The 19,441-nt window shown below is 47.5% G+C and overlaps 1 protein-coding gene across 4 annotated transcripts in view; it reads right to left on the bottom strand.

The window, feature by feature from the left end:
- CHD9 (chromodomain helicase DNA binding protein 9) overlaps positions 1-18,942 on the bottom strand; it is a 240,894-nt gene extending 221,952 nt beyond the window's left edge. For 2 of the 4 annotated variants that reach the window (XM_040498014.1, XM_040498017.1), the window contains exon 1: positions 18,484-18,942. The gene's annotated coding sequence lies outside the window, so the exon portion shown is untranslated. The remainder of the gene's footprint in view (positions 1-18,483) is intronic. The other 2 variants (XM_040498016.1, XM_040498018.1) reach the window with 1 other exon arrangement.
- Between the last annotated feature and the right edge of the window lie 499 nt (positions 18,943-19,441).

Here is a 19,441-nt window from a genome sequence, read left to right as displayed (position 1 = left end):
AACAGTGATTTCAGTGATCAAGGTTAAGCATGGCCTGATTCCTTCCTTAGGAGAACACACCTCAATAGCCTGGGAGATCAAAGCTTACCAGGTACAAGAACTAATCACAGGAAAGCCCTGATTCCCCCCCCCCCAGTACTCAGCCTGCAGGAGGCCTGATATAGGACCATCTGCTCCCTTTAGCTGGCTGAAATGTCCTTTCTGAAAGTCACTAATAGAATAGAAAAAAGAAAAGTCACGAGCGGGCACGATTCCCGGAAGGTTACTGCTCAAGTGGGAGTGTATTATCTGCGGAGGGAGGGACAGGTCCTGGCCTGCTCCTTAGCCCGTGGCCTTATATTTCCCCACAATAATGGCACCTTACTCCTTGCAGGCAGCAAAAGCCCAACCCTCAGCACTGAAACTGTACACATCAGCATGGGGCCAGGGGGGAGAGGCAGTTCGATGCACCATCTAGGGCCTGGGGGGCAGAAGGTCCTCACCCAGGCAGAGGTCACAGACCACTAGCACCTGCAGCCACCCAGCAGGTAACACAAATGGCCTGGGGGCTGAGGTCATAAAAGGCAGCTGACACCGGTCGCCGGCCTTAAAGAGCAAAGGGTGGTGGCAGGTGGGGACTGGAGATGACAAGTCCTCTCTGACAAGGGGCTGCAGCTACTCACCTCGGGCTGGTTACTGCTGTGGAAGAAGGTGAGCTCTGTCCTGCCAGATCTTCCATTTTCCCCAGGAAGGGGAGATCTGGATTTTACACGAAGTCTCCCAACTTGAGAATGGACTGAAAGGAAAAATACTGCAAAGGCTGACAGTATCGGCCAAACATAATCTAAGAGCTCACCTGAACGCCCCATGTGCAGCCCTGACCTAGGGGGCAGGTCCTCAACAGGTGCCGTGTGGCAGGGAAGGTCAGGGAGGAGGTCAGATGATGCTGCGTGGGGCGGGCACACTGAGGAGGTGAGGCTGCTTGCCATTCCCGGGGCTCAGGAAACACTGTCTGACTTTTGTCATCCTATCACGCTGCGTCTGCTGCCACTTGGGTCCTTACCAACAGCCCTCTAACCCACTTCAGAAATTCTCTTCCTCTCCAAGGCCAGTTCATGAGGCAGTTCAGAACCCTGACGTGGGTCAAGGCAAGCCATTCCCTCCACCTCTGACCAAATTTGAGTCAACTTTGTTTTTTTTAATTATTTAAAATTAATATAAAATTAAATTAATTTTAATTTTATATTAATATTAATTATATATATATAAATATATATTAAATAAAATTAATATAAAATTAAAATAAAAAAATTTTTTTAATTATTTAAAAATGTTGATGGATTTTTGAGAGACACACACACACAGCGCGAGCAGGGGAGGGGCAGAGAGAGAGACACAGAATCGGACGCAGGCTCCAGGCTCCAGGCTCTGAGCTGTCCGCACAGAGCCCGACGCGGAGCTGATGACCTGAGAGGGCATGACCTGAGCTGAAGTCAGAAGCTTAACAGACTGAGCCACGCAGGGGTGCCTTTGAGTCGACTTTCAAAACAACTTAAAATTCACCTGCCCGCAGAAGAATCAAATAGCACCTGCCTTTCTCTCATACTTGACAAAATCATGACCAGTGACTCTGGGTACTTAAGAAGCTCTTTCCCCCAACCCCCCAAGAAACATACTGCGCTTCAAGGGTAGCTTCTGTTCCTCATCGCTGTGCGAGAGATAAGAGGGAAACTGAGGCACAGACCTAGAAGCTATTTGTCAAAGACACACGTATTTGGCAGGATTCCAAAGAGCTGGGAGAACCACGTACTAAGCTGTTTTTAAAAGCTTAGGTGGGGGGCGCCTGGGTGGCTCAGTCTGTTAAGTGTCTGACTTCAGCTCAGGTCATGATCTCGCAGTCTGTGGGTTCAGGCCTCGCATTGGGCTCTGTGCTGCCAGCTCAGAGCTTGGAGCCTGCTTCAGATTCTGTATCTCCCTCTCTCTCTGCTCTTACCTTGCTCATGCTCTCTCTCTCTCTCTCTCTCTCTCTCTCTCTCAAAAATAAATAATAAAACATTTAAAAAAATAAATAAATAAAAGCTTAGGGGGTCTTCCCGAATAGTGCCTAAAAGAGAGAAGTAGAACTGCCTTACAATGGGACGTAATCTAGAACACTGAGAGACAAGGAAGGTCACAGGCCGAGGTACGATCATCGAATCTCTTTCCCTGGCATCACCTTTACTCTGCCACTTAGATTCTTTTATTCGCGTCATTCCCTCCACCCAGGGAGTGAGGCAGATGGGTGGGAGGGGACGGCAAAGAGACATTTCAGAGCAAGGGAAAGTGCTCTGCACAAGCGACTGCCTGCAGCTGGGTGTGTGCTTGCACCTCTGGGTGTGTGCGGATGTGCATGCTTAGTTTGTATGCAAGCCATTTTGGTACAGAAGTCTTTCTGTGCTTCAGGAAATACCTCCAGGGGAACCTTCCTGACTTCAGTCTCTGTCTCCCATCTCCCCGACACACCACGGCTGTTCATTTCATCGTTATATGTCTACAGAGCACCTTCTCGGGGGACTGGCACCGAGATGGTATCAATGAACAGGAAGGGCCCAGTCCTAGTCCTCCGGGGGCCCACTGTTTAAGATGGAGGCAGACAGGAGAACAGGAGACTGCACGTCAGCGGGCAAGCACTTGCACGGCGGAAGCGGACGCGGAGAGGGCACAGAGGAGGCCAGGCTTGAAAGGCAGAGGGGAGGAGTCCAGGACCACACTCTGGAAGAAATGAGGTCTAAGCTGAGATCTGAAGGTCGAGTACTGGACCAGGCAAAGGGAAGGTGGGTGTTTCAGGCAGAGGAACCAGCATGGGCAAAGATCTGGGGGCAGATTCCCTCTCCCCCACCAGCCCCAGCGCTTGATGAAAATCTGCTGTTTGAGCTCAGGCACAGGCCATCCCAGGGAGAGGTTCCCGGGAGCTCTGGGCCCAAGTATGGGACTGATATGGCAGTGGCCAGAAGCCAAGGCTGACAACCTTAAAAGTCACCGTTGTCAGATTTAAACTACCTCACTGAAAACATCCAAAGTGCCCTCCTGTCCTTAAGGTCCTCAGATGATAGGATGGAACAGGAAGTGTTCAGGGGACACTCTGGAGTACGGCCCTTCCTCCTGATAAAGGACATAAACACTAAAGGTAAAGCACAGAACCCGAGACAAACTCACTTCGAAATGCCAACTTACAGAGGTCAAAGAACGTTCATACTTTTGCTCTCTCTCTCTCTCTCTCTCTCTCTCTCTCACACACACACACACACACACACACACCTGGTGGGCTAGGTAGAATGTCAGATTTTTTTATATTATTTTTTTAAAGTTTCTATTTATTTATTTTGAGAGAGATGGAGAGTGAGAGCGGGGGAGGGGCAGAGAGAGAGGGACACAGCGCTGACAGCACAGAGCCCAGTGTGGGGCTGGATCTCACAAACAAACCATGAGATCGTGACCTAAGCTGAAATCAAGAGTCCAGGTGCTCAGCCAACGGAGCCATCCAGGTGCCCCTTATATTATTTTTTATGCAGGAGGAAACTGAGGCTCAAAGTGGAAAAGTATCCAAGGTTATTGGCTCCTTCATTCACTCACTGACTCCACAAAATTAACACAGCTCCTGCTGTTGGCAGGCTTGTGCTAGGCACTGTGGACATGGTGAACAACAAATACTCCCTACTCATAGAAGCCAAGGTTCAAACCCATTGCTCTGATTCCGATCCCAGTGCCCTTTCCAATACACTGAACAGCCCATTGGATATGTGTTCTCTGGGGTAGTGCTCCAGTGGGTGGGTCTTCACAGCCTCACAGTGTTTGTCAGCAACCCTCCACCCACCCCTGCAAACATACCATCAAAGAAAACACAGCATAGCTGCTATGCAAACGCATCTTCAAGGCAAGGTGCAGACCAGATTTTCTCTGGAAGTCCCTCCCATATAGAAACCTTACCTACCAATGGTTGTCAAGGCTCTGGTTGTCTTTGAGTCACTGAAAATTTTCCTATTCCACCTCCACCCTCTGTACTAGCCTAAAGAGAATGCTTTAAAACCCTCACCTCGGGGTGCCTGGGTGGCTCAGTCGGTTGAGCCTCTGACTCTTGATTTCGGCTCAGGCCCTGATCCCACGGTTGTGAGATCAAGCCCCATGTTGGGCTCTGTGCTGAGCCTGGAGCCTGCCTGGGATTCTCTCTCACTGTCCCTTTGCCCCTGCCCTACTTGCGTGCACTGTCTCTCAAAAAAATAAAAATAAAAATAAAAAAAAAGTAAACCCTCACCTTTGGCAAGTCTTCCCTCTAAACACTGTTCTACAGGAGTAGGGATGGGGTAAAGGTTCTTTCAAAGGAAAAGCGGGGGGGGGGGGGGTTGAGAGGAGGAGGACAAAACAGGGGAAAGCACAGGAAGAGGACACACCAGACACACTGCCCCCTGGATAATTCTACCGTGAGCCATAGCTGGCCAAGGTCAGAAATGACTGGCAAAACCCGACCAGACAGACATCTCTCAAAGACGTTGGGGAGAGGTGGGTGTATCTCCCCGGAGCCTGGGCAATGTTATTTCCTGGGGCAAAGCAAGTCACAAAGGATGGAAGCTGATGACTGAATGTCTGGGGCAGGGTGGGAGGCAGGGCCAGGAGGTGGGGGTGGAGTGGTGGAAAGGGAGGAGGGGCAGAGTGCTGGCTGGTTTCACACAGACAAATCTCTTCATTTTTCCAGACTGGAAAAAGCTGTTTGGGCTGTGCACATTTGCAGAGAGTCACGGTATTTACTACGCTTCCTGGCTCAACAGATTTCTTTTTGTCATTCAGTCAAACGCAGCTTGTATTTTTCATAGCCAGAGCTGAACAGCCCATGGGGGCTCTTCCCCCACATTGTGTTCAAAAACACATCACCAGTGACTCAAAAAACCCAGCTCATATGGGCAACAGGAGTGGGTGGGGGTAGCAATGTTTTAGAGATAAAGACCCACATTTAGACAAACAGTGTCTCCCCCTTGGAGGTATTTAATAACACTCCTTACTTGCCGAGCCCACATTGTTTTCTGGGCAGCCATAAGAACAAACTGCTATTCTAAAACCTGATTCCTGCACTTGGCATGTGACTCTCAGTTATCCATATTGACAGTGGTGGAGGATAAGGTGCAGGAAAACTGGTTAATTAAAAAACAAAAAACAAAAACCTTCTTGCCAGAATGTGCCTATGTTCAGCTCCAGACATGCTTCTGGCCAAATGTCAGGTTGGAAAGCTGGCTGTTGAACCACTGTATGCTAAACCAGTACTTCAATCCAACAGACATTAACTGGCCACTTACTATGTGCGAGGTTCAGTGCTAGGGGTGGGAGTATCCAAATGGAGCACAACTTAACATGCACTTTACATTTTTAATATAAAACAGAGTGTGAGCCCAATGCTATGCACAGCTAATGGTGGAATTTGGGGCGTCAAATATGCACCAGGTGAGTAAGGGAAGTCTTTTGGGGGGTAGGAGAGGGGAGAGACCCCTTCACATCACACTCGTAGGCTTCCACAGGCATAATGCCAGCCAAATCACCACACTGGGAGTACGGTCATCACATCTTGCTCAAACAACCTAGAGTCATGCCGCCCTGGGAGTCGGAGAGTGGGAACCTCATCTTCGGAGATGATATGACATATTCAGGCGATGTCCGACCCCTCTGGCCAAGGGGAGGGTGAAGAAACAGGCATCCCTGATGATGCGGGTTAATATCACCTGATACAATGGAATACAGCCTCTAACTTCTTCCTCTTCTTGGGTTGCCAAAGCACAAAGTCATCTTGCATTGATTTAAAGAGAGAAAGGACCCACACAGACTTCTCAGTCTTGTTTTTGAGTCAGGAGCTCTGGGGAGTCAGAGAGGGGTGGAGGCTGATGGAGAGAAGGAGGGGTCTTTAGGGGACCAGGGAGTTGGGGAAGCTGGGAATTCTGTATAGTCCAAGTTGACTATGCCAGATGTAGCTCAATTTTTTTTTTTTCTTTTAAGAGACTGTTATGGGTTTCCTTTCCAAAGTGGAACTGCAGGGATGGAAAAATGAGTTTCAGTTGCTATGGAAATAGGAGTTGGCTGGAGCCTGCGGGAGCAGCAGCTGGAGTAGAACAAGTGGCCAGGAACCTGGCCCTGTGACAGAGGGGCTTCCGGCTGGGGATAAGACAACAACAGGCTTTAGCAGGGAGGAGGAGGAGGGAAGAAGAGACAAGAGACAGATTCTGCTGCCTATGGATTCTGCAGACACGTAGAGTGATAGAGAATGGTGTGTGCGTGTGCATGTGTGTGTGTGTGTGGGGGGTGCATGTACATCCCCACAGGCCAAAAGAAAAAAAAAAGAGAGAGAGAGAGAGAGAGAGAGAGAGAGAGAAGCAAAATAAATCACTGCCTGAGGAAGAACAGAGTTTCACTGGAGACTCTGAGGTCAAAAAAGCCCTGAGACAGTTGAGTGACAGAAGAAAAGAGGCTTGTTGTTTCAAAGACTTCCAGGGGGTGAGCAAATGCCTGAGCAGGGACTGGCCCTCGCACTCTGTGCCCCCTCACCTTTTGTCCTCACACAACTCTTCAAATTGAAACTGATGTGGGCCAGAAACACAGCCAACAAAATCCCCGCGGGGTTAGTGAGACTGTGGGAGTGGGCAAGCTGGTGGTTCTGTTTCATCTGCATCGCTGGGTCACTGTTTCCGTTCCAGGTAGAGAGCCTGCATGACCTAGGGGCTTGAGGGTCTTCTAGCCTGACGCTTCAAAGGAGTCTGAATGTTCTCAGCATCACATGCTGAGGAGGTGTTTTGATTAGGCTTATGGTGACTTCAGGTCTTTGCTGGATCCTTCAGCAGGGCTCACCTGGAGGAATATTTTTCTATTCTCACTCCTATCCCAGTAAGAGGAACCACTCAGCCCCCTTCCTCCCATCATGGTGGGGGTGAGTGGACAGGGGAACCTCACATTCACAAAGGGACTCAAAGTTAGGCTTTTGACACTATATAATTCTATCACTGTCTATACATGTTGTCCCTGAGAAACACTGACAGGATCATACAGTTTAAGCTGTATTTCTTCATTTTTCAATATATCAAGACTCTAAAAAGTGGAAGTAAGCATCAAAGATGAATAAAATACTTATAAATAAAATTAACCAAGGAGGTAAAAGACTCATACACTAAAAACTGTAAAACGCTGCTGAAAGAAATTAAAGAAGACACAAATAAATGGAAAGACATCCCATGTTCATTGATAAGGAAGCTTAACATTAAGATGGAAATACTACTCAAAGCAATCTATAGATTCGATGCAATCTCTATCAAAATCCCAATGACTTTTTTTTTTCAGAAATAGAAAAATCCATACTAAAATTTATATGGAATCTCGAGAAACCCCAAAGAGCCAAAATGATCTTGAAAAAGATGAACAAAGTAGGAGGACTCACACTCTCTGATATCAAACCTTACAACAAAGGTATAGTAATCAACACAGCATGACACTGGTACACAGACATATAGAGCAATAGAATAGAGGGCCTAGAAATAAACCCTCGCGTGTATGATCAAATGATTTTCAACAGGAGGCCAAAAACACTTACTGGGGAAAGGATACTCTTTTCAACAAATAGTGTTGGGAGAACTGAATACCCACATGCAAAAGAAATGAAGCTGGACACTTTATACCAGAATTAGCTAAAATGGAACAAAGACCTAAACATAAAATCTAAAACTGTAAACTCTTATGAGAAAACACAGAGTAAAACCCTCATGACATTGAACTTGATAATGATTGCTTCCAGATGCCACCAAAAGCACAGATAACAAAAGAAAAACTAGATAAACTGAACTTCCTTAAGATGAAAAACTTTGGTGTACCAAAGGACACTATCAACAAAGTGAAAAGACAGGATGGGAGAAAATATTTGCACATCATACATCTGATAAGGGATGAGTATCCAGAATACATAAAGACCTACAACTTAACAGCAAAAACAAAGCAAAACAAAACCCAACCTGCTTCAAAAATGGACAAAGGACCTAATAGACATTTCTCCAAAGAAGATATATAAATGGCCATTAAGCACATGGAAAGATGCTCAACATCACTAGTCATCAGGAAAATGCAAATCAAAATCACAATGAGATCCTATTAGAAGGGTCATTACCCAAAACCCAGAAAATAACAAATGTTGACAAGGATATGGAGAAATAGAAAGCTCTGCACATTGCTGATGGGAATGAAAAATGGCATAGACACTGAGGAAATGGTATGGTAATTCCTCAAAAAATAAAATAGTAGAATTACCTTATCATCCAGCAATTCCACTCTGGATATATACCCAAAAGAACTGAAAGCAAGGATATTTGTACACTTATGCTCACGGCAGTATTATTCACAATGGCCAAGACATAGAAGTAACCCACATGTCCATGGACAGAAGAATGGATAAACCTAATACCATACATGCATACGACAGGATACGATAACATTTTAAAAAGGAAGGATATTCTGACACCTGCCACAACACGGATGAACCCTGGAGACATTATACCAAGTGAAATAAGCCAGTCACAAAAGAACAAATATGGCACGATATCACGGACATAGTGTACCTGGAGTAGTCAAAATTATAGAGATGGAAAGTGCAGTGGTGGTTGTCAGAGTCTGGAGGAAGGATGGAATGGGGAGGAAATTAAAACTAATCAGAAAATTGAAGTCTTTGTTTACTGAGTTTAGGAAGATGAGAAAATTCTAGAGATGGATGGTGGTGATGTTTGGTTACACAACCATGTAAGGTACTTAATGCCACTGAACTGTACATTTTTATATGGTTAAAATGGTAAACCTTACGTCATGTATATTTTCCCACAATCAGTGTGTGTGTGTGTGTATGTGTGTGTGTGTGTGTGTGTGTGTAAATAACACACAGTCAGCCTCTCGACTTCTGCGAAGTTCTGCCCTCACAGGCTGTCTGTCCAGTTAAGCCCAGTCAGCACCCAGGATAAGTTCTTTCCCCTCGTCAAAACTTACAGAGGTGGAAACAAGACCACAGGCTGGTGTGGCGAGCCCCTCGTATACAGGCGGGATAGAAAGATGAATGGAGATGAGGACTGTTCAGGGAGGACAGTCCCCTTGCTCTGATGCAGGGTCTCCAGTGATAAGGGCTGTCAGGCAAGAGCAGGCACAGTGGGCACTGTGGCAGCTGAGAGGAAGAGGGGAACTTTTGCTTGGCTGGCAGGTGGTATCACAGAGGAAGTGGTGTTTCAGGGGGCTTTGAAAGAATGAGGATGTGCGTGTGTGTGAACTGGGGGAGGGAACTTCAGGTGGGTTGTCTGTCTGTCTGTCTCTAAAGAGAATGCCGGTTCAGCAGGGAGAGAAGGTGACCAGGGAGCAGATGACAGGAACATGTGCCACACAAGTCTGTCGTCTTGGAAGGTAAGTATTATAAAGGCATATTTGGCCTTGATCTGTAACCTTCTGGAGCAGATCCAGAAGGAATTTGAATGCCAAACTCCCAATAACAACTTCTGTGTACAGAGGACTTACTATGGTGCGTCTCACTCAATAACCCTAAATGGTAGGGAACAACATGAGCTCCATTTTCAGCTGAGGAAACTGAGGCCCAAGTGGTTAAGCAACTTGCCAAGAACACACACATGGCCAGTAATGGTGGAGCTGGGCTATCAACCCAGAACTACATGGGTCTCAAACTCTAATACACATAAGAAATGCCTCAGGAGTAGGGGCGCCTGGGTGGCGCAGTTGGTTAAGCATCCGACTTCAGCCAGGTCACGATCTCGCGGTCCGTGAGTTTGAGCCCCACGTCAGGCTCTGGGCTGACGGCTCAGAGCCTGGAGCCTGTTTCCGATTCTGTGTCTCCCTCTCTCTCTGCCCCTCCCCCGTTCATGCTCTGTCTCTCTCTGTCCCAAAAATAAATAAAAAATGTTAAAAAAAAAAAAAAAAAAAAAAAGAAATGCCTCAGGAGCTAGTTTAAAAACACAAATTCCATTCCCAGTGGCCAAAGATGGAATCTTTTGAACAACAAAACTAAGTGTATTGGATTATAACCCAGAGTATAAAATAAAGCCCATGAGTCCATATTATTATAAATAAAAAGAGAAATTAATAAATGGGAGAGAAGAGCCAAATCATCTGTGAAGAATTCCAAATAAATAATGTAGATATACTACCCTAAAGAAGGGAGGATAGAACTCCCCAGTGCCTCAAGCATGGGCTGTGCATAATCACTTCCTTCCAAGAGTACCGCATGGAAGGGGGGGGGGACGGGAACAGAGTAACCTTACAGTGGACAGACCTGACAAACGTTCAGTCAGGTGATCGAGGTCAGTATCAACAGCGATAGGTCGTGTTGACCATGAAGTGATGAAAATGGCACTTTACCTCTGTGGCCTTCCTCTCCCAAACCCATAACACCAGTCTAACCATGAGAAAAAGATCAGACAAATTCCAATAGAGGGGTTATTCTACAATATACCCGACCAGTACTTCTCAAAACTGTGAAAGTCATTAAAAACAAGGAAATTCTGGGGCACCTGCGTGGCTCAGTGGGTTAAGCGTCTAACTTCGGCTCAAGTCATGATCTCACAGTTCATAGGTTCGAGCCCTGCGTCGGGCTCTGTGCTGACAGCTCAGAGCCTGAAGCCTGCTTTGGATTCTGTGTCTCCCTCTCTCTCTGCCCCTCTCCTACTCGTACTCTGTTTCTCTCTCTCTCAAAAAACAAACATTAAAAAAAACTTAAAAACAAAAACAAGGAAATTCTAATACAGTCACAGACAGTAGGAACCGAAGAAGTAACAACTAAATGTGATACTAGATGAGTTCTTGGAATCAAGGTAAACACTAAGAAAAACTGAATCAGCTATGGACTTTGGTTACAATGTATTCATATTAGTTCATTTTGTTACAACAAATGTACCATAGCACATTTGTTACTCTTAATAATAGGGGAAACTGGGTGTGGGGTATGTGGGAACTCTCTAGGCTATCATCTCAATTTTTCTGTAAATCTAAACTGGTCTAAAAAAAATAAAATCTATTTTAAAAAAATCCCCAGGTTTACCCTCAGAACCTCTGGCCCTCTGCTGTGACTTTGCATAAGTGTATCAGAGTTGTGAATGAAGCTGGCCCCATTCCCTGCCTGTTGATGGACGTCAGAGAAGCCGCAGATACAGTGATATCGGCAGGGTGGGGGGAACAGTTCACCCCTCCTCCATCGGACTCCTCCTCCATCGGACTCCCTGTATGCCCTCCTCCATCGGACTCCCTGAGGTTAGGGATGGCACCTCTCTCATTAGACTGGCAGCCTTCCTCATATGAGAACTGGATCTCCCCTCTCAGGCGAGGCAGCCTGGCGGCCCCTGAGGGCAGGGACCGCTTTTCCTCTTGAGGATCTCAAGAAGGCCTCCCTTAGTAGCCCCAGGGGCCACAGATTCTCCATATGCATTTTGTCTTCTTTTTAGGTAAGTCAAGGTTCTTCAGATGGGTGGGAGGAGAGGCCATGTCCGAAACGTACGTTTTTCAAAGCTGGCAAATTCGGCTTGTTCCAAAATAATAGGTCTCCCAACACACTCAGAGAAGCACAATCGGTGCTCATAACAGCAAGCTCAGCGGTCTCTTGGGCTTGGGACCCTAAGCTTCCTCTCTGGCGCCCCTCTTACCTCGCGCCCGCAGCAACAGTGTAAAACTGGGTTGCTGCCAATTCTATAATGGAACTCAGCATCCCAGGAAACGGTGTCTCAGCTTCAAGAGGCTATTGTTGGAAGGTGCACAGCAAGTGACCCCAAAATGTGGGACAGTGTATCAGCAGAATGCACACACAGTATCTGTAATTACTGATCTGCAGAAGTTCTCAAGAAAGGACAGGATGCGCCTCTGGACAAAGCAGGAAGAGCAAGGCCTGGAAATCAAATCAAGACGTGACAATGAGGGGGAAAAAAGGCCGATTGTACTAACATAAGCTGAAGGAATATTAGGTAGACAGAAACGGTAGAGTGTGAGGAGCTCAGAAAAGCTGGTACAAAAGAAAGGCTTTGAGAGTCTGTCTTATCTCCCACGTTGTTCAGAGCAGTGGGGTTGCTGGAAACTCTTGAAGTTACAGGCGGCTCAGAGGGCTGGCCAGAGCTTCCTGGAATACTCTCTTGACAGAATCGTACGGTTGGTCCAGGGAGCAGGAGGAAGGCAACGATTTGGTCACCGATTTCAGTCACGTCTGCCGTGGGCACAGGGACGGGGGCTTAGATCAGGTGCGCTGTCAGTTGGACCCTTGTACCCCTCAGGGGATACAAACATCTTAGGCTGTCCTATTAAAAATCATCCATCCTGCTCACCTTGTTTTGGTTCTGTGAATACCAATCTTCTAACTAGACCTTGGCTTCCCATGCGGGCTTCCCTACAGATGAAGGAATGTGCTGACAAGCTGACATAAAGTTTTCAGGCTGCCTCGCAGTGCTTGTCCCATTGTGATTTAATATATTTGTGGTCTGGCTTCCTTACCAGGCTCCTATGAATTTGGTTAGTCTGTCCCTTTCAGCCTGATTAGCTCCATGTGCACCAAGGAATCAACAAACCATGGATGGTGCACCAAGCTCCATCCCTGGCCCGTGAAGAATGAGCTCCACCAGTGTCCAGGCCCCCTCCATGCTGGCCCTAAGGGGGCTTTCTTTCAGTGACAGCCTCTCCCTGGACGTCACAGTCTAGCTGCTCTTTGCCACATCAATCACCCCAACCACAGCTATCAACCCTGTGCCCAGAGTGAGCTGTGGGGGCCCTGAAAACAAAGCATGCAGCACCAAAAGCAACTTTATGAGTCCCACGGGACAAAAAAGAATTAAGGAAGAGGGCGGCCCTGGGGGGGGGGGGGGGGGCCCCCCGCGGTATGATGCCAAGAACACACGATAGAGTATAAGCTGAAGACGCTGGCAATGTTTAATCTAGAACAGGGAAGATCTGGTAGGGCCAGCAGGTTCCCTATCATCAAATATCTGAAGGACTGTCGCAATGAAAAGGGGACAGATTTGTTCCCTGAGGCTCCAGAAGAAAGTATGACAACCAAGGGCCAGCAGATTCAGGGAGAAGGATTCCAAGTGGATAAGAAAGAGGACATTTCCAACGGCAGATTTCCTCTACTACCAATAATTCAAATAATATCTTCACTTCCTTTCTTCCTTTTGTCAAATTTTGAGAAGTTTAAACCTGTAATTAAGAACATGAACTGTGGAGCAGGACAACCCAGGTTCACTTTCCAGTTGTCACTTACTAGCTATATAACTTTGGGCAAGTTATGTAATAACTTCCCTGGGCCTGTTTTCTCAGCTAATAATAGTACCTACCTCAAATAGGACTAAACCCATGTGACTGTGGTGAGGAGTAATGAAATTATGCGAGAAGGGGGCTTAGAATAACACGTAGCACATAGTAAGTGCTCAGTAAGTGGCAACTATTATTTTTATCATGTTCTCATACTATCTATACTATTTTTCATGTTTTTTTTTAAGTAGAAATAAATTTATGTAAATCTATTTTATCTTTAAGTTAAAAATTTTTTTTTAATTTATTTTGAGAGAGAAACAGTGTGAATGGGGGAGGGACAAGGAGAGAGAGGGAGAGAGGAGAATCCCAAGCAGGCTCCGTTGCTGCCAGTGCAGAGCCTGACATGGGGCTTGAACTGATGAAACTGTGAGATCGTGACCTGAACTGAAACCAAGAGTCGGACGCTTAATGGATTGAGCCACCCAGGCGGTCCTATGTAAATTTATTTTAAAGAAAGCTCTCTATATTACTACTGTAAATGTAGAGAGACAAACACTTGCCCTGTGGAGGTTGGAGCTATAAAAATAAACAACACGTGGGGCGCCTGGGTGGCTCAGTCAGTTAAGCGTCCGACTTCGGCCCAGGTCCGTGAGTTCGAGCCCCTCTTTGGGCTCTGTGCTGACAGTGCAGAGCCTGGAGCCTGTTTCAGATTCTGTGTCTCCCTCTCTCTCTCTCTGACCCTCCCCCGTTCATGCTCTGTCTCAAAAATAAATAAACGTTAAAAAATAAAAATAAAAAAATAAACAACACGATGTTATGAAATGTTAGCTAACGAAGACTGCCTGTCCCACGACCTGAATTTGAGGACTGCCATCTTTTCCATAAAAAGGAGAGACAAGCCAGTTGAGTACTACACTGAGACTTCTTTTGTTGACTGTAGCCAGGAGAGTCTGGTGAGCTCTGGGAAGGATAAGGCCCGTGTGGTTGTAGCTTCTGGTCTGGGGACAGACAGCAGCTTGCAGAGGATCAAAGAGGCAGCTTAAAGGGAACATCTATCCTAGTCTGAGGCTTCACATTGTTTAGTGACACGACTCTATTCCACACCAGATCATCTCACAAGGTCCCCAGTGGTGTATACACAGCACACCCAAAACACCCAAATCTGAAACACTTTGTAGCTTCCCCCCTGTACTCGTCGCCGCCCCCCAGAGGTCACCTGCAGACCTGCAGACTGTTGCACTGGTGGCCTTTTTCCTGCCTGAAGGCTTTTTCTAGCTGCATCGTGTATACCACAGATGGTGAGCAGAAGCGCGAAGGCAGGGAAATACCCCAGCTTCCTTGCCTCGTCGTGGGACATATGATCTCTCCAAGGGTCCCCAGTGAGACTGAGCCGTTGCCCCGGTGGTAACTCACTTACCAACACACCCTTTCCCCTTGTCCACATGGCTTTCCTCTCTTCCCCAGGTCCACTGCACTCTCACCGGGCTTTCTGCCATCACTTCCCAATTAAAGTCCTGGCACCCAAATCCTTGTCTCATGATCTGCTTTTGGGGAAACCCCAACCATGGCATAGTTTAAACTTTAACCCTGGAATGAGGTGCCCAGTGAGTAAACGCCACGCCATTGGAGACCTCAAGAAATAGCTGAGGACCCTCGATGGGGATTCATGGGTCAGGTAAAGATTTAGCTAGATGGACATTTAATATTCCTATGATCCTCAGGTCCCATGACTCTAGATAAAGAGTTGGCAAACTACAGCCCACGAGCCACAGCCAGCCCACTGCCTGCTTCTGTACAATTGTGAGCTAAGGATGTTTTTCCCATTTTTAAACAGTTTTAACAAATCAAAATAAGAATAACATTTTGTGACCCATTAAAATCCTATGAAACACAAATTTCGGTGTATGTAAATTAAGTCTTATTGGAACAAAGTTACACCCATTCATTTCCATACCCTCTACCAGCTGCTTTTACTCCACAGACACACAGGTGAGAGCATATGCAACTGAAACCATATGATCCGCAAAGCTCAAAGTATTTCCTACCTGGCCCTTTACAGAAAAACGTTTGCTGACCCCTGTTCAAGATCACCATCCTGCAGGGACAAGAGGCAGATTGAGACTTGGCTATCCCATGGACGGGAAGGCCCAGTGCCAGACCTAGAATTTAGGGGGTAGCTTGCATCAGACCTTCTCAGTGCCTTTTTCTACAACTTTGTGCCTATCCTCACTCCTCCTTCTGCCCCTGCAGGCAACTGGGACTCTTCTACTGAGGCATTACTGGTTTTATACCAGGAATAGTTTTATTTTTAAAGGGCATGGGATTTGTCTTCTGCACACTCCACCCACTGTCCCAGGTAGTTTCATCCATGCTTGAGGGCTTCTGCAACCGCTTAGTTAGTGATCCCTCCCCAAACCAAACCAAATCTCCAGCCCAGGACTGTGTCCTGAGATCTCTCATCAACTGTCTGTTCAGCATCTGATTAAGAGGGAGGTGCTGGAGGTGGTTTTGCTGCTTACCAGCTGTGTAACATACGACAAGGTATTTAACTGCATGGGGCACCAATTTCATCATCTGTCAGAAGTGGAAACCATCCTGCCCAGCCTGCCAGGATTACTGTGCTAATCGGATGAAATGAGAGCTGTCCCCAAAACACAGTGCCACCTGGCCTCAACCTCTGTCTCCAGCATATTATCATTATTGTACTTCTGTTCTATTTGCCTACCACACTCCCTACATACTGGCTTTCCTTGAGTTCCCTGGCCTTGCCAAGCTCCTGACTACCTCTGGGCCTTTGCACATGCTACTTTTTCTGCCTAACACTTTTTCCTCATCTTGTGCTTGGCTGCTTCACACCTTTCTGATACCCAGTCTAAGGCAGGCCCCTTCTGTATGCCTCCCCACCTTGATTCTTTCATTGCATGTGCAGTGATGTGTAATTTCAGTCAATTCTCATTATTCGCAGCAGCTATGTTCTGTAAATTTGCCGTGAATATGGAATTAGCAAATACTGAACCATTGTTCCCAGGGGGAAAAAAAACCCGAAGTTATGTTTCTGTGAGCCTCTGGTCACATTTTCATCAACAGATCAATCAATACCTAACCTTGTTTTATGTATGTTTCTTTTAAAATTTATTTATTTATTTATTTATTTATTTATTAACATTTACTTATTTTTGAGAGACAGAGAGAAACAGAGCATGAGCAGGGGAGGGGTGGAGAGAGGGGAAGACACAGAATCCGAAGCAGGCTCCGGGCTCTGAGCTGTCAGCACAGAGCCTGACACGGGGGCTCAAACTCACAAACCATGAGATCATGACCTGAGCTGAAGTCCGGACGCTTAACTGACTGAGCCACCAGGCACCCCATGTGTGTTTCTTTTTAAAGACACCTTATTTAATAAATATTGTTGATTCATTCATATTGAACTCAGCCAAACCCAGGACAGCTCGTGCCTGAACAAAGCTTATCTAATAATACACATTTTCTCTGTAAGGCACCTCACAACCTTCTTGTGTTTAGGGGCACTAGTCAGCACTTGAGCATGATGCTTGGGGGTGATTTTAAACAGAAATCACCAACCAACAGAAAAAGCACAAAAATGCAGAAAACATGGCACAAAATAAAACACAAAGAGGACACCTGTTTACAGTATGAGAGCTAAAACCAGAAGGCACAGCGTTGCCTCATTTTGACCTCAGCTGGGAACGTGCATGTTGGGCAACTCTAATTTTCTGCCACTCTGCCCATGTCCATGCATGACCACGAAAGTGCTGCAGGTATTGATTTCAGGGCTACAAATACATTTCAGCGAGTAGGGGGATTCGCGACTACAGAATCTGCAAAAAAAAACGAGGATCCATGATACTTTCTCCCATTTCCCTCATTCAGCGGATTGTGAATTCACAGAGACTTGGCTTCCCTCTTACTCACTGTTTTAGCTCTAGAATCTGGGAAACTGCCTGGCACATAGTGGGCTCTCAATAACAAATCTATTGTGAATGAACGAATGAGTCAATTCAGTGAAAGTGCTTTGCTGGCAGCGGCGATAACTGTTGTTTATGGGAATGCGCCACTGAGATGCCCTGTGCTAAGTGTTTTGTCCACATTCTCTGTCAAAGAGGGAAACAGAAGATTACTTCCGCACATGGGCCCTAGAGACAGATTCCCGGGGATGTGCCTCTTCCTAATTATATAACCCTGAGCAAGTTCTTTGGCCTTTCTGAGGCCCAGCTTCTTCAACCATCATAGGGAGTAATTATAGTCCTACCTTGTGGGCCATATGAGGAGTCGAATGTGGCAATGCACAGAAAGCTGGCAAGCACCAGGCACAGGTACGCCCTTAGTAACCATTATCTTTAATTGTTAATTTTTTTTTTTTTAACGTTTATTTTTGAGACAGAGAGAGACAGAGCATGAACGGGGGAGGGGCAGAGAGAGAGGGAGACACAGAATCAGAAGCAGGCTCCAGGCTCTGAGCTGTCAGCCCAGAGCCCGATGCGGGGCTCGAACTCACGGACCTCGAGATCATGACCTGAGCTGAAGTCGGACGCTTAACCGAATGAGCCACCCAGGCGCCCCCCCCCCATTATCTTTAATTGTTAATAATTCCCACAACAAGTCTATGTGTTTTACACTATCATACCCATTTTGCAGGTGAGGAGACTGAGGCTACAAGTGGTTCCATGAATTCCTGAGGGACGGGCTGGCTGTGGGGACTCCAAGCCCATGCTGGTAACCACTTTGCTGTTACCTAAATATAAGGGATCATTTTTATCAGCTACAGGGGATCTTACTCTGCCTGCTCAGTGACATTTACCAAATGATGGGGCAGCTCAGGCCAGCCCCTGAACTTCTAGGAGATCTGGATTAAGAGGAAGACTCCCTGGTGAGTCTTCTCTCACATTCCACATCAGTGTCTTTCTGTTCTCTGCCCACTTTTTTGTTTAACCCCTTCAGAACCAGTCCTACTGGGAGGGGGAGGTGTTGGTTTGTTATCTTGGGTTTGACAGCTCAAAGGGGGAGATATCTCCTGCTTCAAAAGCAGGGAAGAGGAGGAGGAGGAGGAAAAGGAGGAGGAGGAGAAGGGGAGAGGAGAAGGAGAATCAGCATGTACAAACGTCCTTGGGTTTTGTGCAATCTTAGATCAAGAGTCCTCAAACTTAGCTGCTAGTTGCAATCTCCTGAAAAGCTTTTAAATATCCAAATGCCCAGGTCCCAACCCAGACCACTTACCTTTGAGTCTCTGGGGGTGTTACGGGGGCATCAGGATGCTCCCCAAGAGCTTCCAATGTGCGACCAAGTTTGAGAACGGTGCTTTGGCTCCTATCCGTCCGTACTCAGCTGCAAAGCTCAAGTCGCCTTGGACACGGGTAACTCTCTTCTCTTTGGACTTGCCCTTCGGGGACTCGGGCACGCTTTCCAGAGGCACAGGCTAGTAGAGGACGTCCGCGTGCCAGCGACCTGCTGTTCTGCGCTGCCCCTAGGCCCAGCTTGGAGACTGCGGGGCTCCGGGTCCCCTTAGGCAACAGCACGTGTGGCCGCTCCGACTTCTCCGCTCATCTGTGCAGACCGCGCGCGGGGCTCCGCGGCCGCCGCGCTGCCCACCCCGACCTCAGAGGCTCGGGGGAAACGCCCGAGGCTCCGGAATCCTACCTAGGCTGCCGGCGCTGCCCTCCAGTCCCCGGAACCCTGGGGCTCGGGTTCGCTCCGCCGCCCGGCTCCGCGGTGCTTTTCGCCTGCGCCGGAGAGGCGCCCACTAGAGCGCAGGCGCCACCTAGTGGGCGCGCGGGGGCGGCGCGGGGGACGCGGCCGGGAGGTGGGAGCGCGGCCCGGGCGGAAATGCGGCCGCGCTGCCCACGTGGGCGGCTCTCCAGGTCGCAGCGAGTCCCGGGCGCAAGTCCCGGCCGGCTGGGACCACCTTTCTTCCCGATCCCGCACTGGAACCTGAACTTGCTGAACTTCCCCTTGGGGGCACGGCGGGGCAGCCAGGCCCTGCCTCCCGGCCTGGGAGCCATCCTGGGATTTTCCTGGCCGCACTCAGGGATCTTTCTTTTCATCCGAAAGCTTTCGGTACATCCCAATTTGGCATAGCCTCTTTTAAAAATACTCTGGGAGCACCTGAAGATGCAAGGGACTGGGTGTCTCTCAAGCCCAGGGAGGCCTTTACCCTCTCGGCAACCCTTTCTTCTCG

This window comes from Herpailurus yagouaroundi, unplaced genomic scaffold (genome assembly GCF_014898765.1).
Source record: "Herpailurus yagouaroundi ecotype Mexico unplaced genomic scaffold, PumYag 190, whole genome shotgun sequence".
Taxonomy (NCBI): domain Eukaryota; kingdom Metazoa; phylum Chordata; class Mammalia; order Carnivora; family Felidae; genus Herpailurus; species Herpailurus yagouaroundi.
This window is presented reverse-complemented; position numbering and strand designations above follow the sequence as displayed.